The sequence below is a fragment of the Triticum urartu genome, chromosome 7A (assembly GCF_056163025.1).
Source record: "Triticum urartu cultivar PI428250 chromosome 7A, HENAU_Tu73, whole genome shotgun sequence".
NCBI classification, from domain to species: Eukaryota; Viridiplantae; Streptophyta; class Magnoliopsida; order Poales; family Poaceae; genus Triticum; species Triticum urartu.
The window spans coordinates 129,760,386-129,782,004 of record NC_141879.1 but is presented as its reverse complement, the minus strand read 5'-3'; the positions used below and the strand labels follow the sequence as shown (position 1 = coordinate 129,782,004).

General features: G+C 44.7%; 1 long non-coding RNA gene across 1 annotated transcript; it reads right to left on the bottom strand.

Annotated features, from left to right (window-relative positions):
* Positions 1-331: 331 nt before the first annotated feature.
* On the bottom strand, positions 332-3,142 carry LOC147958498 (uncharacterized). The gene is made up of 4 exons (XR_015610398.1): positions 2,517-3,142; positions 2,343-2,397; positions 1,867-1,910; positions 332-607 (listed from the first exon to the last, which is right to left on the bottom strand). It is a non-coding gene; the product is annotated as an uncharacterized LOC147958498 (long non-coding RNA).
* Between the last annotated feature and the right edge of the window lie 18,477 nt (positions 3,143-21,619).

Here is a 21,619-nt window from a genome sequence, read left to right as displayed (position 1 = left end):
CTGTTCTACTCGGTGTTGAACCACCTCTCCCCAACAGAAACTAAACACACAATTATGTAGTGTAAAATTATAGCTTGGTGTGCTCAAAGTGGCATTGTTACAAGCATATGGATGCTCAAAGTGCCACACGTACATTGAAATAAAAAGGACAACTTTCATGCATTTTAATTTTTGATTGATGTGAGATGGAACCAGTGGCATGAGAGAGAGAGAGAGAGCAGAGCAGAGCAGAGGAGAGGAATACCTATGCCGGAGTCACTAGTGAGGAGGATCGATCCAGTCGTCGACAGCATGGTGTGCCACTCGTGATCACCACCAGGGGCGGTGTGCCGGCCCTGTCGGGCGCAATCAAGGAGATCCCCCGGGAGTAACAAATGGTGTCTGTTAGGATGAACTTGGACAACCAGCCGTCAAGGGCTTCGATGTATGCCTTCTGAGCGCTGACGTAACTCACAAAGGAGAACCTCTGGTGAAGGAATTCATCTCAGACTTGAGAGTGGTGTGCCGCTGGACATCATTGCAGAATTTCCCATAAGCAGGGTAGGTGAAGGAATTCACCACAAACATTATTTGTCTCTCTTCTTCATGAGAGTCCACCATTACTTTCCTAGCTCTCGCAAAGTTGTCAAGGAGAAGGGAAAAGGCATCAGTATTTTGATTCAGTGAAACTACATCAATCATCAATTCTACACACGGAAAAAGAGAAGTGAAGGTTGTGCCGTTTATAAGTAAAATTAAATTAACAGATTGGAAGCATAGAAGATGCTGAAATATCATAGATGAAAATCTGTATGTAGGTTCCCAGGTCGAATACAATGGTGACCTACAACAGCAATAAGAAATTTGGACAGAGATCAGGTGACTGGAAAACTGTTGTGCTGCTGTTTGTTAACGGATTGAAAAACTGTTGCTTATCTCTGTAGCTTATCTCAAAAAAGCTTCTGAAGTGTTTCTATTTGTTAACTAACTGAAAAACTGTTTGTTAACCAACTAAAAAAATGCCAATGACTCGCATTCAGTAAGTAACAGGCTGAAAAATGCTACCATATTTGTATTGTTAACTGACTGTTCATACTATTAACTGATTGAAAAAAAAATGCTATTTGTATTTTCTAATGACAGAAACGGGCTGAAAAACAAGTTTTAAGTATTAGGAATTTCCGAAATGTACATTAGAGAAAAACTTTGGTTAGCAATTCCACTATGTAAACTTGCAGCTACATATTTTACTAACCAATCGTTTCTCTCTCTCTCTTCTCTTAATTTCTAATCTAGAACACGATATATACATATATATACACACACACATATATATGTATATATATATATTGACTTATCCCCTGTTGAAAAGGAAGTACGAACACTCGATTAGAGGATCCTGCTAGGCCTCTCTACCTCATAGAATTTGATATGGGTTGCCTTGTTCCTCTCATTATTATTCTTCTCAGAATTTAGGGTTCAACGTCCAACCCTAAATTCTGAGAAGAATAAGAATGAGAGGAACAAGGCAACCCCCTGAGAAGAATAAGTCATTATATATATATATATATATAGATATATATATATATATATATTGACTTATCCCCTGTTTCAGTTTACACAGAAAACTGAAACCAACCTGTGCATGTATGTTCAACGCCCAACCCTAAATTCTGAGAAGAATAAAAATGAGAGGAACAAGGCAACCCATATCAAATTCTATGAGGTAGAGAGGCCTAGCAGGATCCTCTAATCGAGTGTTCATACTGCCTTTTCAACAGGAAGATCACAACAGCAAGGGAGCCGACAAAACAATATTAAAATATTACAATATTAATCAATATAGCATGAAGAAACCAACAAATTTAGAAAGAGCAAGCAAATTACCTCCTTCCGTTCAGCGACACTGCCATGTTACACATCATATAACTCTGCAGATTTAGACACAAAATATGGCCTCAAAGTTATCACATTGTCTTGATCTTTCTGCTAATGGTGGAATCCCCACAGAACCCACACACGACATGCATTAGTTAAAAGGACACAAAATCACCCTAGATCAAGAAAATGTGATAAGAATCCCATAGAGCGACCAATTCTAATAGGGAACAAAATAGCAACACCAACCCTCTCTCTTTGTATATGCATTAGCAGCAAAATTTTCTCTTCTGCCCTCTGACTTTTCAGTCGCATACACATTAGCAGCAGGAACATCACCTAAATCTTTGCTGACTTATCTCCTCTAATCTTTTGAATTAATCCCCATCGCAACCGCTAGTACAACACTTCCTTTCCCACCTCTCTTTTCACAAACAAATGAACGGTGTAAAAACGGAATCCCAGAGAAATGGTCAGAGAAAAACCTCAACCGGTTGCAAGAAAAATTTCAGGAACTGCCGGCTCGTAGCACTCGTCCACCTACAGAGGAAAAGAGGAGCAATCAATCAGTATAGGCATACCGTCGAACAGATGGTATGCACCTCCCTCGTGCTCCTGCCAGATCTCGCCACTGTTGGAGAGGACATAACACCACTGACCTGCGGAGGAGGTGGTTGCAGCATAGTGAGGAAGCCAACATCAAGAAGGTCGACTAGATTGCTAACCCGCCCATCACCAGATGCATCAGGAGTCGCCGGCTCCGCCTCCGGGAAGATGTTCCCAGATCTGGAGCTGTTGGCCCTTGACGGCGCAGACGAAGAGGCCGTGTCGATGGCGACTTGCCTCCGCGTGACGGTGGTTCTTGTCGAGCTGCTTCTGGCGCCATCGGCAGCACCCTCCTCCACATCCTCATCCTCCCTGCTGTGCCTGGGTCGAGAGGAGGCGTGGGCGCTTGGATGTGGAGTCTGCTTGGCCGGCGTCGGAGGACGAAGCAAACAACGGGCGATGGGGCGAGGCGGTGGTGGCGGCAGTGAGACAGATATTTTGGGAGAGGCCGCGTGAGTCGAGGGAAAAGGGCTGGAGCAATTTCCTGTTTCTCTCCCTCTTTCTTTTCTTCTGGACGAAGCCAACGATGGCGTGGGGGAGCGAAGGGCAAACTGCTACTCCATTTTGTCTTTTACCTAATCCGACGTTGGCATGTGCGAGCGATCGCCCTTGATGTGCAGCTGAATGTTTTGGATTTATCCATGCACGCAGGCAATTTGTCTGGTCAAATGCATATATTGGTGAGATGGGAGAGAAACAGAAAATAATGAATTAAGAAAGAGACAAAGTGATCCATGTCCGACAAGGCGAACTACCCCCAAGACATCCCCATAATTCATAGTATTCTCATATATGGGCTGAGTTTGAGGGTTCATGGACAACCCGAACATACGAGGACAATTTGGGGTGGGGATGACGTTCTTTCTTCTCTCTCATGTTCAGATCCCGTTCGGGTTGTCTGCCCGGACATATAAGGGCGGTTTGAGGGGTCTGGTTGTACATGATGTGACATTCTTCATCCATTTGTTAGATGAATAGTCTATAGGAAAAATGGAGAAAAAAACTGTGAATTCACTTTCATACGAAAAAATACGATCGAATCAAATCTCCTTTTTACATTCCTATGCACAATAAACATGACAATGGTCATAGTTAGCACATTATAACTACATCATACGTTTTAGATATGTTTTAGCTCCCGGTCATAGTTAGCACACCATAACTCCCAGTTGGTGTTTGGTGTCCTCTTCGGCAATGACATCAACTTATGAAAAGTTTGTGGATGTTTTGAAGTGTGTTTGTGTGGATGGTGTCTTGCGGCGACACTCTTCTTCTCCGACCATGTTGGATGAGACGGCAGGGATGAGGTAGAATCGGGGATGATCCCTGGTCGACGTGCCACAAAGACTCGTTTCACCGCGTGATGTGTGCTATTTAATCGGCTCACAAAGAAGTGTGGTATACAATGGAGCCCTTCCAGATCTTGGTGTGGTGGTTGTTCATGTATTTGTTCGGCGGCACCACGACGACAACAAGAAACGATGACAGTCACTACAAGAAAATTGGGATAATGTGACAAAACTCCTCGTGGCAGTGGGAAAAATGTCACATAAATACCCAACTTGTGATGTTATATACCTAGCATCACAGATTCACAATGGCTAGGTTTAGGACAGGGATCTCCTAAGGTTGAGTTGTAATTATTTTTATTTTTCTCGAGCCTTTTGTCTTTTTAGAGCATAAGGGGATTTGAGCCCTCGGTTCCATTAAGGAATGAAACCACACAGTCTTACATCACACTCCCAACTGGAGCATGTTTCGCATATCAGTTCAACATATATTAAAGGGAAATTCAACTGCATCGGCCTCCATCCTTTCTAATTAAAACTTTTTATATTACATTAATGACGAGCTTCTAAAGAAACCTCAATAGCTCCCAGGCATCATCTCTGATTCAGTCCCATTGGGGGGGGGGGCAACGCAACCTGGCCAGATCGCCTTGTCACGAGCGATCAGCATCAACCTTGCCATCTTGATCTGCTCCACGACATCACTCTTCATCTTCTTGAGCGGCTTGGTCGGCGATCCAGGCATCTCTAGAGGAGTGACTGGGCTTGAAGTAGCTTGGACTTTTTTCTTCGATGGTAAATCCAGCGCCCGTGTAGTGTTCTGTTTCCGAGGATCTTCGCCCGTTTTCAGCGACAGATTAGCGAGCTTAGAGGTTTGTGAGACACCTTCAGTGTCCACTTCACCATCAATCACCCCACTGTCAACTGAAAAGGGGCTGCAAGAATGCTGGATACCCAGAGTGAGATTTGCTGAAGCTTCTCCAGCGTCTCCCCTTTGTACAGGATCATCCATCTTTTGAGTGTTCTCCAGACTAGCCACCATATCTGTTTCAAGTCAGATCAGACAGCGTTGTTAAACACATGGTTATTTCTAATTTTCCATATGCTCCACAAGACACAAGCCACAAAAGCATTCATCGTTGTATGTATTTTGTTAGCTGGCCAAAATCTGGCAATGGATAGATAGTTTGCACCTAAATCGATAGAGAAGAATTTTGAAATATCACTCCAGATTTTCTTGGCAACCACACAATCAAAAAACAAATGATCAACCGTTTCTTGCTCTAGACAGAAAACACATTCCGGGGGGTTTTCAATTCCCCTTTTGAGCAAGTTATTTTTGGTCATCAGTTTGTTGTGTGCTAGTAGCCATAGGAAGACCTGCACTCTGGGTGGTATTACCAAGGAGCATATAGAGGGGATATAAATAGGTGTCACACCCCTAAAATTGATAATAGCATATAGAGATCTAGAGGTGTAAATCCCTTTCAATTCATACTGCCAAATCATAGCATCATCTTCCTCAAAGAGGGGAGTTTTCTTAATGATTTGTTCAAGACAGTACCAATCCTCCATCATAGCAGTGGTAAAGGTTCTTCTAAAAGTTAACTTGATATTCTCTCCATCCCAAACCTCTGACACTGTCACACATTGTTGGTGACAAATAGAGTACAAGTGCCAGAACTGCACAAAGAGGGGTGAGGTCCCAAACCAAATGTCTTCCCAAAATCTTATTTTTGTTCCTCTCCCAACTTTCCATCTATACCCAAATTTCAATGCTTTTGCAGCCCACATTACACCTTGCCAAAAGGTTGAGGCTGCTTGTGGTCTACTAGCAAAGATATTGGGGGCATTTCTAACATACTTATTATCTACAATGGTCTTCCAGATTTTCCCATCATCTTGAGAATATCTCTTAACCCAGCTCCCAAGCAAACAAAGATTTACATCCTTGATATTAGGCACCCCTAGTCCTCCATGTTCTTTTTTCATGCAGACTAGGTGCTAGTTTGCTAAGTGAAGCTTCCTATTCCCCTCAAAATCACTCCACAAACAGTGTGCCATTTGACTATTGATTAAGTCCAAGGCCCATTTTGGGAATCTAAAGAAGGATAATAGGTAGACTGGAATACTTGCTAAGAAATCTTTGATCAGTGTAAGCCTAGCTGAGTAAGAAAGTAATTTCCCCCTCCACCCAGCCATTCTTTTCAAGATCTTGTCTATAAGTGGCTGGATGTCCTCCCTTCTCAGCTTATCATAGTGCAATGGGATCCCTAGGTATTTTATGGGAAAATCACCTATAGTACACCCAAAGATATCTGCAAAAGTTGCTACCACCCCCTCATCTACACCCAGGGGGATCAGCTTACTTTTAGAATAATTAATTCTCATACCTGAGACATTTTCAAAACAAGTTAGGATTTTTTTAAGATTAGCTGCTTTTGTCTTATCTTCATTCATGAACAGGATAGTGTCATCTGCATATTGCAAGCAGATGACCCCTCCTGGAATGAGATCAGAGGCCAGCCCTCTAATCAAGCTATGTGAGGATGCTTTAGCAAGCATTCTAGTCAATACATCTACAACAAGGTTGAAAAGTAGAGGAGAAGCAGGATCCCCTTGCCTTAATCCTTTGTTTGTTACAAAGAAGTTGCTCTCCACCCCATTTACCTTGACACCCACTGACCCCATATGTGTGATTTGATGGATCCAATTAATCCAAACAGGACCAAAATTCCTTTTATGCAGGATTTCCATCAAAAAATCTAAATTAACTTTATCAAATGCCTTCTCATAGTCTAGTTTAAGCACTAGACCTAGGTTGTCAGAGTGGTAAGTAGAGTGCAAGACCTCATGGGCAGTCACCACACTTTCTAGAATGAACCTCCCTTTAATGAAGGCTGTCTGATTATTAGAGGTTAGGAAATTCATAATGACAGCAAGCCTATTAGTTAGCACCTTGGTGAAAACCTTAAAGATGCAGTTTAACAAGCTAATTGGCCTAAACTTTTTCATACTGGTAGCATCTTCCTCTTTTGGGATAAGAGTAATCATGGCAAAATTGAGCCTGTAGATGTCTAAATTACCAGCATGAAAATCTTTAAACATTGCCATCACATCTTATTTGATGACCTCCCAAAATTCCTGGAGGAATAGGAAAGAGAGGCCATCTGGCCCAGGAGCTCCATCAGAGTAGGAACCAAATATGGCCTCCCTCACCTCCTCCTCAGTAAATGGAGCTTGAAGAGCTTCATTTTTCTCGTTTGAGATTTTCTCCTCTGGGGAGAAGAAATCTTGGCTTAGAGAGAAGCCATATCTATCTTCTTTTTTAAATAGATCCTTATAGAAATCAGAAGCTATTTTCAACATCTCATTGATGTCAGATGTGGTGCCATCTGGCCCTTCTAAAGCATGTATCATGGTCTTCCTTCTCCTTTGATTAGCTACAGCATTAAAATACTTGGTGTTCCTATCTCCCTCCAGGATTTCTTTATCTCTAGATCTCTGCCTAGCTTTTGTTTCTTCCTTCAGCCAGATGACATGAAGTTCCTTAAGGATGTTCTGCATTCTATTATTTTCCACATCAGACAGATGTGTGGTTTCAGATTTGATATCTAGCATATCAAATTCTACAGTAAGCTCATTCTTCTTTTTCCTAATATTAGCCTCTAAATTTCTACTCCAGCCTCTAGAGAATCTCCTAAACCTTCTTACTTTTTCCTGCCACACATCTATAGGTTTAGTCATTTTAACTGGAGCAGCCCAGTTTTTAGCAACTAGGTCTTTGCAATCTTGGTGTAATAGCCACCATTTCTCAAACTTATAGCTAGCTGTTCTAGGGGAGCTCCCCATGCCTGAATCCCAGAGCAGAGGAAACATGCCTGAATCCTTTTGTCTTAATCTCTGAAAGAAATGCCCCCATGTTTATCTCTTGAAGTGACCACGTGAGTACACATTGTAATTTGTTTTTTGACTGAACATGTGGCAAACCCTATAAAAATTTACTCCATTCATCTTGCTAGAACCAATTAATAATAAAATAATATGGGAAGTAAAGATACCACTACAAATTAAGCATTTAACGACACCCGGCCATGGGGGAGGCGGTCCGGGGCAGGTGGCCTCGGTTCCCTCCTCCCCGGCGGCGGCTAGAGCGGCCACATCTCCAGTGGCGCAGGGTGGGGGTCTGGGGCACGTGGCCTCGACCCCCCTTCTCCTTCGGCAGTCAGGACGGCTGCGCCCTCTGGCCTGAGGGTTGGGCCGGGGGGAGTGTTCGGGCAGGCGGCCCCCGCACTTCCCTCTCTTGGCTTACCGGCGACCCAGGGCTTCGGGTTGACGCACTCGTCCGTGGGGCTTGGGAGCCCACCGCCGCCTCCTCCGATAACTTTGGCTGACCCTTCAGCGCGAGGTATTACTCGGGAGGAGGTCATTGCCTTTGGTGGGATCCTTGACCCAGTTTCTGCGGGGCGACAGATGAGTTCTCGTATCCAGGAGCACTCGGAGGTTGATGACATGCAGCAGAGGTGCGCTATGAGGGCGGCCAAGCTTCGTGACATTGAGGTCACTACTGGTATGTCTGTCAATGTGTATAATTATATATTGCATTTTTTAAAGAGGAGATTATTAATCATGCCAACCAATTAGGAGTTTTGCTAGGGAGTAATAATAGGGAAATTTCCAAGTCGGTTAATGATCTCCTAGATTTGGAAGCGGAACGTGCTTTAGAAACAATTCGAAACATAGCAGCGGTAAAACCCATGAATGATGCAGAGATTGATGTGTTGGGGGTCAGAGTGCTCAATAATCTTTGTGCGGATCTTGCACCATCCACTCCTGAGTCTGAGGAAGAGGATGTAATTCTAGAGGATGCAGTTGCTAGACCCACTGAGCCCGGTTATGAGGACCGGATGGAGGACCAAAGTAAACCCAAACGTAAGTGGAAGCGGAAGATTTATCCCGTTTCAGCGATTCGTAGGAGTGCTAGGATTCGGACTACCAAAAAATTTCATGATGAACTATGAAAGAAATCTTTTGGAATAGCAGAGGTCTGAAGGACTTGGCTGAAAGAAGGTTTCTTGCTGAGGCGTCTCTTGAGCATAGATTAGATTTTATTGCTCTCTCGGAAACTGGTAGGGATAATTTTGCGCTCCAGTTTCTCAACACTTTATCGGGCGGTGTCGATTTTTATTTGCATTGCCTTCCTCCGCGAGGAAGATCGGGTGGGATCTTGCTTGGAATGAATTGTGATTCACTAGAAGTCCGAAGTGTAGTGATGGGTGACTTCGCGGTTAAGTTTCAGGTCAGGTCCAAAGCTGATGGGTTTAACTGGGCTCTGGTGGCGGTTTATGGAGCCGCGCAACCCAAGCTTAAATCGGAGTTTTGGCGGACCATGTTCGAATCTGCGGATCCGAGCAGCTCCCAATTTTAGTTGGGGTGACTTCAACATCATTAGGAGGAGAGAGGAAAAGAATAATGATAATTTTGACGTCAGATGGTCGTTTATGTTCAATACCATTATTGAAAGTTTGGATCTGAGAGAGATAGAGCTTTCCGGTAGAAAATTTACCTGGGCTAATGCTTTGCCTAACCCGACGTATGAGAAGCTTGATCGAGTCCTCGCGAGTGTCGAGTGGGAACAAAAGTTCCCCCTCGTAATGGTTCAGGCTCTCTCGCGCGGAATCTCGGATCACACACCTTTATTCGTGGACTCAGGTGAGCCAAACCACGTGGGAAACAAAAACACCTTCTCTTTCGAGCTGGCGTGGTTTGAACGAGAAGGTTTCTTGGAGCTGATTGCCAGGGAATGGGCTAAGGATGCAGGAGGTACGACTTCTATCAAGCATTGGCAGAATAAGATTAGGCATTTGAGGAGTTTCCTACGGGGATGGGCTAAACACCTTAGTGGGATTTATAAGGTTGAAAAGGAAAGGCTCCTTTCTCTGATTCAGTCCCTAGATATAAAAGCCGAATCCACGATCTTGCAAGCCACAGAGCTCCAGGATAAACTAGATGCGGAGATGAGGTTGAAAGAACTTCTCCGCGAAGAAGAATTGAAGTGCGCGTTGCGGGCTAAGGTCCGCAGAGTGGTCCAGGGGGACGCAAACACTCAATTCTTCCACTTGATTGCTAATGGAAAGCACATAAAGAAGAGAATATTTCAACTTGAACAAGATGAAGGAACTATTATAGGACAGGACAACCTGAAACTTTACATAACCGAGTATTATAAGCAGTTATTTGGACCTCCGGAGGATAGTTGTGTGTCCCTCAATGAGTCCAGGATTGAGGAGAAGGAGGTGTTTGATGCCATAGCGCAGATGAAAAACAATAAGGCTCCCGGGCCTGATGGATTCCCGGCGGAGTTTTACAAAAAGTGTTGGCATATTATTAAGGGGGATTTGCTACCAATGTTCCATGATCTTTTCTCTGGACAACTTCAGTTATTTCACTTAAATTTTGGAACAATAACATTGCTTCCTAAGAAAACGGATGCTGTGAGAATTGAGCAGTTCAGGCCGATCTGCCGGCTCAATGCTAGTTTCAAAATTTTCACCAAGGTTGGGACTAATCGGCTCACACAGGTTGCGCATTCTGTGGTGCAGCATTCCCAAACTGCTTTCATGCCGGACAGAAACATCCTAGAAGGGGTGGTGGTCCTTCATGAAACGCTCCATGAGATTCACTCAAAAAAATTGGATGGAGTTGTTTTTAAGGTGGATTTCGAGAAAGCGTATGATAAAGTAAAATGGCCATTCCTACAACAGGCATTGCGTATGAAAGGTTTTGATGAAGCCCGGCGACGCCAGGTTGAATCATATACGCAAAAAGGGAGTGTTGGAATTAAAGTGAATGACGAGATAGGTCATTATTTCCAGACACATAAGGGCCTGAGACAAGGGGATCCGATGTCCCCTATTCTGTTCAACATTGTAGTTGATATGTTAGCAATTATGATAGGAAGGGCTAAGGAGGCTGGTCAAGTGGGTGGCTTGGTACCTCATCTCGTTGACGAAGGTGTGTCTATCCTTCAGTACGCCGATGATACAATCATATTTATGGAGCATGACTTGGCCAAAGCAAGAAATATGAAGCTAGTGTTATGCTTATTTGAACAATTGACCAGGTTAAAGATTAACTTTCACAAAAGCGAGTTGTTCTGCTTTGGTAGAGCCAATGACGAACAAGAGGCATATAGGCAATTGTTTGGGTGCGATTTTGGGGCTTTACCTTTCACATACTTAGGAATACCAATCCACCATCGTAAGCTGACAAACAGAGAATGGAAGTGCATCGAGGACCGATTTGAAAAGAAACTGAGTTGCTGGAAGGGCAAGCTCATGTCATACGGAGGCCGATTAATTCTGATAAATTTGGTTCTCATGAGTATGCCTATGTTTCTTTTGTCGTTCTTCGAAGTCCCAGTTGGAGTTAGGAAAAGACTAGACTTTTATCGATCACGTTTCTTTTGGCAGGGTGATGAACTAAAAATAAAATACCGTTTAGCCAAATGGGATATCATCTGTAGACCGAAAGACCAAGGGGGTCTTGGTATTGAGAATCTTGATGTTAAGAACAGATGTCTTCTCAGGAAGTGGCTGTGGAAGTTATCAAGTGGGACCGACGCCACTTGGGCGCAAATCCTCCGTAGCAAGTATCTTCAAACAAAACTTTGTCTCAGGTGACAGTAAGGCCGACTGACTCACCTTTTTGGAAAGGGCTTATGAAAGTAAAACTATCCCTGTTTAATAGGACAAAGTTTATTGTTGGTAACGGTGCTAGTACGCGTTTCTGGGAGGATACTTGGCTCGGAGAGACACCCTTAGCCATTCAATACCCGTCTTTGTATCGTATTGTTCAACGACATGAGGTGTTTGTTGCAACGGTACTTCAATCTATCCCCCTTAATATTCAGTTCAAAAGGGCGCTAGTGGGCAATCGTTGGGAAGAATGGCTCCATCTAGTAAGTAGACTGATGGAGGTTCAGCTTTCTCAACAACCCGATGAATTATGCTGGAAGCTTACTAGGTCTGGAGTATTTATAGTTAAATCAATATATGTTGATGTTATCAATTCAAGCTCGATTCCTAGGTCCAAACATGTTTGAGCTGTCAAAGTCCCTCTGAAAATCAAAGTGTTTATGTGGTTTGTCCATAAACAAGTTATTTTAAGCAAAGACAATTTGACAAAGCGTAATTGGACAGGAGCTACTAGGTGTAGTTTCTGTGATCGGGATGAGACGATAAAACACCCTTTTCTTGATTGCCCGCTAGCCAAAGTTTTATGGCGGACAGTCCATATTTCTTTCAATATTACTCCACCGAGTTCTGTCAACACGTTATTTGGAATGTGGGTTAACGGGATAGAGCCTGAGTTAGCGAGACATATTCAGTAGGAGTCTACGCCCTGTTGTGGGCTCTATGGAATTGTAGAAATGATTTGGTTTTTAACAGGACAACACGCATTCATTTTTTGCAGGTTATTTTTCAGAGCCACGGCGTTGATCCGTTCATGGTCGCTACTCACTCCGACGGAGGACAGGGAGAATTTGGTTACTGGATCTATCGGCTGGGAGATGGTAGCTCGGGATATCTTCAACCGGTTTGGATGATGGTCATGTAATAGGATAGGCAATTAGTTTATCTATCTCTCTTTTGCCAGCCGGTTGTGGCGTCCTTCTAGTCATTTTGGCTCTGTGTGAGCCTTTTTTTATTTTCATTTGGAGACTTTAAGACCTTGTTGGAACCTATTTATTTGTTTAATAAGATGGCCGTATGCATCGTTCTGATGCAGAGGCCGGGGAGCCCCCCCCCTTTTCAAAAAAAAACTTTGGTATCCCATAAAAGAGGCGATTCCTAACAATGTATGATCTTTCTAAGCATAATTGTCATGATAGTAAATGTTTTTTTTTATGTTGTAAACATGGAACAATCAAGCATCTCTTTTTTCAATATCAATTTGCTTAGGTTGCATGATCGGTTATCCATGTTGCTTCTAATTTGTGTTTGCTATGGAGTGTTACCAATATGTTTGCTAACTGGTTGGGAATTGATATGAATCTTAGAACTCCAGTCCAAGCACGGTGGCATCGTTGTGTTGGTTATAGTTGCTATGAAAAATAATGTGACCTTTCATAAAAGGAAAACTTCTCCCTCCTAGAAGTTATATACTTATATATGTATTGGTCCAGTATTTGGTCATTGATTCATCGATAGGTGCACATGGAGTTGTTTATGGTAGCATGTATCTAGGCGGAACATGTAACGAAGGGTGTTTACTAACCATGAATGGTGGTGTAGTCTTCAAATTGCTCCTCCATCACCTTTATGTTGTTTGTCCCTTTTCTTTTCTTTTGATTGTTCTTTTCATCATACTTTTGTAATAAGTAATATTTGTGGGCTCTATGCATGTTGTTATGTGGCTGGGTGTGACTATAATCGTCGTGTCGCCTTGATGTGACTAGAGACTCTATCAAAAATTTGTACAAATACATATAAAATTACGATCCGAGTCATTTATCTATTTCTTATTTGACTGCTTGTGGGTTAACTTGGGCTCTTGCACATTCTGCATTTTAGTAAATAATTACATTTACTCTTAACACACAATCAAATATACTTCAATAACCTTTTATACCCTTTTTCTCAAGTTGCCCCATGATACCATCAGATATATGCATGAAGCAATATTTTTTTAATGTTCAAGTATTATAAAAATTAAAGATGTAATCTCAAATCCTATAACCGTATTTACGGTTGTACTGTAAGATATATGCATGACTTCCTATGTACTATACGGTTATGGAACTTAAGCTTCCAAGATTACACCCTAACACGTGGTCTAGGGATATTGTGGTGGACTCTATGTTCACTGACACTGATAGGTGCAAGATAATTACAATCATGCATGCCATCTGGACCTCTCGAAACCGCTGGACTCATGATCAAGAGGGATATAATCCTGTTTAGGCCATTAAGTGGGAAAGAGATGATCTGTTACTCCTTGAGCTCCCTAAGAGTAACAACAAAATTTGCAATGGTCAGTGTTGGCAACCACCTGACCCTGGCTGGATTGAGATCAACACCGATGGAGCGGTAGATCTTCTGGAACAAAAGGGTGGTGCGGGAGGTGTTGTCCGATCACATCTCTCCTTTATTGGGGCATGGAGTAAACCGCTTTCTGGTGTTACAGACCCATTCATCGTCGAGGTCTTGGCTATGCGAGAAGGAGTTATATTTGCTCGTCTGAGGGGCTATTCGCATGTGGTGATGGAGGTTGACTGTTTAGAGGTTGTAAACCTCTGGTATTCGCGTCATAATTCGAGGATGCTTCAAGGGAGAATAATGATCCTACAGACCTGTGCGCCAAACATGCTCTATCTTTACAGGTTTCAGATTGTTGGTTGGACGTCAGTCCATCTTTCCTTGTTAGTAGCCTTAGGGCCGACTGTAACCGAATCTCTATTACGTAATAAAGCTCCTGAGTTCGTGTCAAAAAAAGATGATTTATTAGGTTACCACTTTCGATATGTAAATGTTAGTAAAATTTAAGATTTTACATTATGGAATATTTTTATGTGAAGTCTAATGATACTAGTTTCACAAACCATTATCGGTATTTTCTCATGGAGTCAATAATTATAGGTATACATTTTTAAGTGGGTTCGGGTTAGGCTGCTTGTCATATTGCCACTAGTAGAAAACAAGGCTTTGCTTCCGGCCTGGCCAGACCATTAGTCCCGGTTCAGTCACGAACTGGGAACTATGGGGGCATACGTCCAGGTTCGTGAGGCCAGGGGGCCGGCCGGGCCTCGTGGGGCATTGGTCCCGGTTTGTCTGGACCCTGTTGTCCCAGTTCCAGACACGAATCGGGACCAATGGTCGTCGCTCCTGGCCCACATCCATTGGTCTCGGTTCGCGGCTGGAACCGGGACCAAAGGGTGGCCTTTAGTTCTGGTTCCAGCCACGAACCGGGACCAATGGGGTGCCTATATATACCCCCTCGCCGGCAAGCAGAGCACTCCACTGCTTTTTTTTTCTGGCCGGTGAGGGGAGGGCTTCGTGGTGCTCTAGATCACCTCCTATGCACATGAGGTCTTCGATGAAATGCCCGAGCCACACTACTTAAGCTTTCTCCTCTTCAAACTTGACCTCCAAGCTCCATTTTTCTCAAGATTTGTCTAGGTTTAGCGGTCCATCACGTCCCGTCCCCATCTTCACTGCCGTCGATCGCCCGCGCCGATCTCGTCGCCGGCACCACCATGGTGAGCCTCTCGTTCTTATCTTCTTTCTAAAATAAAAAAAAAATCTTACTTGTATGATTAGATAGATACTTGTCTAATTTTCTTACTTTTATTATTGCTTGTTATTATATAGTGCGATGGTTTTGGTATCCGCCCCCGTCGGCCCTCGTCCTGACTATGATTCGGATGTGGTATATATATTATCTTTTATAACTATTGGTTCATTTATTGTTTATGACAATTATGACGACCAACGTGACATATATTTTATTTATCTAGGAGGTATGTGAATTGGAAATTTCAGCCGACCCTATTGTCAAGAGGTTAATGAAGGAAATATGCCCTAGAGGCAATAATAAAGTTATTATTTATTTCCTTAAATCATGATAAATGTTTATTATTCATGCTAGAATTGTATTAACTGAAAACATAGTACATGTGTGAATAAATAGACAAACAGAGTGTTCCTAGTATGCCTCTACTTGACTAGCTCGTTTATCAAAGATGGTTATGTTTCCTAGTCATAGACATGTGTTGTCATTTGATGAACGGGATCACATCATTAGGAGAATAATGTGATGGACAAGACCCAATTGTTAGCTTAACATTATGATCGTTACAGTTTTATTGCTACTACTCTCTTCATGACTTATACATGTTCCTTGGACTATGAGATTGTGCAACTCCCGAATATCCGGAGGAACACTTTGTGTGCAATCAAATGTCACAACATAAATGGGTGATTATAAAGATGCTCTACAGGTGTCTCCAAAGGTGTTTGTTGGGTTGGCATGAATCGAGATTAGGATTTGTCACTCCGTGTTTCGGAGAGGTATCTCTAGGCCCTCTCGGTAATACTCATCACTATAAGCCTTCCAAGCAATGTGACTAATGAGTTAGTTGAAGGAAATATTCCCTAGAGGCAATAATAAAGTTATTATTTATTTCCTTATTCTCATGATAAATTTTTATTATTCATGCTAGAATTGTATTAACCAGAAACGTAATACATGTGTGAATACATAGACAAACAAAGTGTCACTAGTATGCCTCTACTTGACTAGCTTGTTGATCAAAGATGGTTCTATTTCCTAGCCATAGACATGAGTTGTCATTTGATTAACGGGATCACATCATTAGGAGAATGATGTGATTGACTTGACCCATTCCATTAGCTTAGCACTCGATCGTTTAGTATTCTGCTATTGCTTTCTTCATGACTATGATATTATGCAACTCCCGTTTACCGGAGGAACACTTTGTGTGCTACCAAACGTCACAACGTAACTTGGTGATTATAAAGGTGCTCTACAGGTGTCTCCGAAGGCTCTTGTTGGGTTGGCGTATTTCGAGATTAGGATTTGTCACTCCGATTGTCGGAGAGGTATCTCTGGGCCCACTCGGCAATGCACATCACTATAAGCCTTGCAAGCATTGCAACTAATGAGTTAGTTGCGGAATGATGTATTACAGAACGAGTAAAGAGACATTCCGGTAATGAGATTGAACTAGGTATTGAGATACCGACGATCGAATCTCGGGCAAGTAACATACCGATGACAAAGGGAACAACATATGTTGTTATGCGGTTTGAACGATAAAGATCTTCGTAGAATATGTGGGAGCCAATATGAGCATCCAGGTTCCGCTATTGGTTATTGACCGGAGACATGTCTCGGTCATGTCTACATAGTTCTCGAACCCTTAGAGTCTGCATGCTTAAAGTTTGATGACAGTTATATTATGAGTTTATGTGTTTTGATGTACCAAAGATAGTCTCGAAATGATGTGATCACGGACATGACGAGGAGTCTCAAAATGGTCGAGACATAAAGATTGATATATCGGAAGCCTATATTTGGATATCGGAAGTGTTCCAGGTGAAATCGGGATTTTACCGGAGAACCGGGGGTTACGGAACCCCCTCGGGGGTTTAATGGGCCTACATGGGCCTTAGTGGAGAAGAGGAGGGGCGGCCAGGGCAGGTCACGCGTCCCCTCCCGCTCTAGTCCGAATTGGATAAGGAGGGGGGCGACGCCCCCCTTTCCTTCCTCTCTCCCTCCTCCTTCCCCCTTCTCCTACTCCAACTAGGAAGGGAGGGAGTCCTACTCCCGGTGGGAGTAGGGCTCCTCCTGGCGCGCCTCCTCCTGGCCGGCCGCCTCTCCCCCCTTTGCTCCTTTATATACGAGGGCAGGGGGGCATCCCATAGACACAACAATTGATCATAGATCTCTTAGCCGTGTGCGGTGCCCCCCTCCACCATAGTCCACCTCGATAATATCATAGCGGAGCTTAGGCGAAGCCCTGCGTCAGTAGAACATCATCATCGTCACCACGCCATCGTGCTGACGGAACTCTCCCTCAAAGCTTGGCTGGATCAGAGTTCGAGGGACGTCATCGAGCTGAACGTGTGCTGAACTCAGAGGTGCCATACGTTCGGTACTTGATCGGTCGGATCGTGAAGACATACGACTACATCAACCGCGTTGTGCTAACGCTTCCGCTTTCGGTCTACGAGGGTATGTGGACACACTCTCCCCTCTCGTTGCTATGCATCACCATGATCTTGCATGTGCGTAGGATTTTTTTGAAATTACTATGTTCCCCAACAGTGGCATCCGAGCCAGGTTTTATGCGTAGATGTTATATGCACGAGTAGAACACAAGTGAGTTGTGGGCGATACAATTCATACTGCTTACCAGCATGTCATACTTTGGTTTCACGGTATTGTTGGATGAAGCGGCCCAGACCGACATTACGCGTACGCTTACGCGAGACTGGTTCTACCGACGTGCTTTGCACACAGGTGGCTAGCGGGTGTCAGTTTCTCCAACTTTAGTTGAACCGAGTGTGGCTACGCCCGGTCCTTGAGAAGGTTAAAATAACACTAACTTGACAAACTACCGTTGTGGTTTTGATGCGTAGGTAAGAACGGTTCTTGCTCAGCCCGTAGCAGCCACGTAAAACTTGCAACAACAAAGTAGAGGACCTCTAACTTGTTTTTGCAGGGCATGTTGTGATGTGATATGGTCAAAGCATGATGCTATATTTTCTTGTATGAGATGATCATGTTTTTTAACCGAGTTATCGGCAACTGGCAGGAGCCATATGGTTGTTGCTTTATTGTATGCAATGCAATCGCCCTGTAATGCTTTACTTTATCACTAAGCGGTAGCGATAGTCGTAGAAGCATAAGTTGGCGAGACGACAACGATGCTACGATGGAGATCAAGGTGTCGCGCCGGTGACGATGGTGATCATGACGGTGCTTTGGAGATGGAGATCACAAGCACAAGATGATGATGGCCATATCATATCACTTATATTTGATTGCATGTGATGGTTATCTTTTATGCATCTTATCTTGCTTTGATTGACGGTAGCATTATAAGATGATCTCTCACTAAATTTCAAGACAAAAGTGTTCTCCCTGAGTATGCACCGTTGTGAAAGTTCTTCGTGCTGAGTCACCACATGATGATCGAGTGTGATAGGCTCTACGTCCAAATACAACGGGTGCAAAACAGTTGCACACGCGGAATACTCAGGTTAAATTTGATGAGCCTAGCATATGCAGATATGGCCTCGGAACGCTGAGAACAAAAGGTCGAGCGTGAATCATATTGTAGATATGATCAACATAGTGATGTTCACCATTAAAACTACTTCATATCACGTGATGATCGGACATGGTTTAGTTGATATGGATCACGTGATCACTTAGATGATTAGAGGGATGTCTATCTAAGTGGGAGTTCTTAAGTAATATGATTAATTGAACTTCAATTTATCATGAACTCAGTCCTGGTAGTATTAGCATATCTCGTCGAAACGGCTCAACGCGCGAGGTCCACCCGTGTTCAATATGTCGTGAAGCATGCCTTCGTAGGTTGCATCCACGACGGTGAATACTCGGAAGGATCGGTGGATGGCGGTGAGACGACCATCTGTTCTTACGCTACATCATCAACGGGCGAGACGGACTCTTTGTATCAGCTGCAGGATGGCATGCTCGGGGGATGTTCCGACGGCAGCAGTATTCCGGACCCCTTTGAGCCGCCAAATCGGGCTGGAGTCTTCATGGCAGGCACGCAACCCGTGCAGAACTCCATAGCTGCAGCAGCAACAACCACTGGGTCGGCAGCAGCCGGGTTAGGAGACCCCGCGCGCCCCCCGGCTCAGATTCTAATGGACCTCACAGATAAGTTGACAGCTCTGTTGACTGCCGTGGTGGAGCCGGCGGATAAGGTTTAGCACGACGCGGAGGTGGCACGCGTACGTGGAGAGATGGTACAAGCTAAGGAAAATTTAGTAGCAGAAGAGGTCAGGATGGCCGTGGAGCGGGCGGCTTTGGACGCTCGTGCTCAGCAGCTTCAAGCGGAGACTTTCTGGCTCTCGGTGGACCTGAACGCGTCAAACGAGGTCATGAGAAGAAGGCATCAAAAAACTCAGTCACGGCTACCTCTGACGCTCGATCCTAGGAACCTTTTCCATACGCCCGGAGACGACCCAAGTAACCCGACACCCGAGGTACCGGTCAGCCATGCGCCATGGAACCACCGCGTGTACATACCGCTCCACCTCATTATGGGCCAACACCACCGGGTCACTTCCCCAATCCTTTGGAAAACCTCATTGCTACGTCGGCTCGTTTGGCGGCTCTCCCGATGGAAGGCGACTCTCCGACCGTGATCGAGACGCGAAGGGTGAGAGAACTTCTTGAAACAGCTCTCGCGCAGCAGGATGCGTACTCTTACAGTTGAGACAGAATCCATTCAACCCCTTGCCCGAGCCGGAGCCCAAGCTATAGTAGGCATATGGACTCAGCTGATATGTCAAGCAATGCTCAACGCCGCAACCGGCCGCACAGGCACGAGCCGGTACAGGCTGGAGCCCTTAACTTAGCAGATCAGGAGAGGATCCGACAAGAGGCTGAGCGAGCGGTTCAACTGGCAGCGGAGCAGGTGGCTCATCAGACTTTTCCGGCTTATCTGGCAACCTCGGTTGAGGGAGGAGTGGCCACGAGAACCGGAGGTGTCCCTTGCCTGGTGCCGGCCATACGTAATGAGCGTTTGCCGAAGGATTTCAAGGGGCCTCGTAAGGTGCCTAATTACACAGCCGACTTGCAGCCTGGGGCCTAGATTGAGAGTTATGAGATGGCAATGGAGCTGTTGGAGGTCAGCGACGTGACAATGGCTAAGTATTTCACTATGATGTTAGATGGAACGGCTCGCACTTGGCTAAAAGGATTGCCCCCCAATTCCATCGGCTCATGGGCAGCATTAAAAGCCCGGTTCATTCAAAACCTCAAGGACACATGCAAACAACCTATGTCCATCATGGACTTGACTAATTGTAAACAAGAGGAAGGTGAGTCCACAACCCATTGGGTACGCCGGGTGAGGGAGTCCGGGATTAGGGGTCTCCGGACAGCCGGATTATACCCTTTGGCCGGACTGTTGGACTATGAAGATACAAGATTGAAGACTTCATCTCGTGTCCGGATGGGACTCTACTTGGCGTGGAAGGCAATCTAGGCAGTACGGATATGGATATCTCCTCCTTTGTAACCGACCTTGTGTAACCCTAGCCCCCTCCGGTGTCTATATAAACCGGAGGGTTTTAGTCCGTAGGACACAATAACATACAATCATACCATAGGCTAGATTTTAGGGTTTAGCCTCTCCGATCTCATGGTAGATCAACTCTTGTGATACTCATATCATCAAGAATAAATCAAGCAGGACGTAGGGTTTTACCTCCATCAAGAGGGCCCGAACCTGGGTAAAACATCATGTCCCCTGCCTCCTGTTACCATCTGCCTTAGACGCACAGTTTGGGACCCCCTACCTGGGATCTGCCGGTTTTGACACCGACATTGGTGCTTTCATTGAGAGTTCCTCTGTGTCATCGCCGTTAGGATTGATGGCTCCTACGATCATCGATAGCGATGCAGTCCAGGGTGAGACTTTTCTTCCCGTACAGATTTTTGTATTCGGCGGCTTCGCACTGCGGGCCAACTCGCTTGGCTATCTGGAGCAGATCGAAAGCTACGCCCTTGGCCACCAGGTCAGGTTTGGAAGCTTAAACTACACGGCCGATATCCGCGGAGACTTGATCTTCGACGGATTCGAGCCTCTGCCTTGTGCGTCACGCGGTCACGATGAGTACGATTTAGCTCTACCATCAGACATCGTCCGGGAGATCGCACCGGCAGCCGCTCCGACCCTCAATTCAGAGCCAGTTGTGCCGTCCATGGACGGGTGGATAGACCCCGCCACGGAGGCCTTACCCTCAGCGGCGATTGAGCCGAACATCGACCTTACCCTACACGAGAGCCATGTTGTCAGACTGCCGGATCCTTCTCCGCCCACGGACTCCGAACCACCTGCGCCCATTCCTAGCGAATCCGATTGGGCGCCGATCGTGGAGTTTACCTCCGTGGACATTTTTCAGCACTCGCCCTTTGGCGACATACTGAACTCATTAAGGTCTCTCTCCTTGTCAGGAGGATCCTGGCCGAACTATGTCCGGCAGGATTGGGATGCGGATGACGAAGAAATTCGCTGCCCACCCACCACCCACTTAGTAGCCACTGTCAATGACTTAACCGACATGCTCGACTTC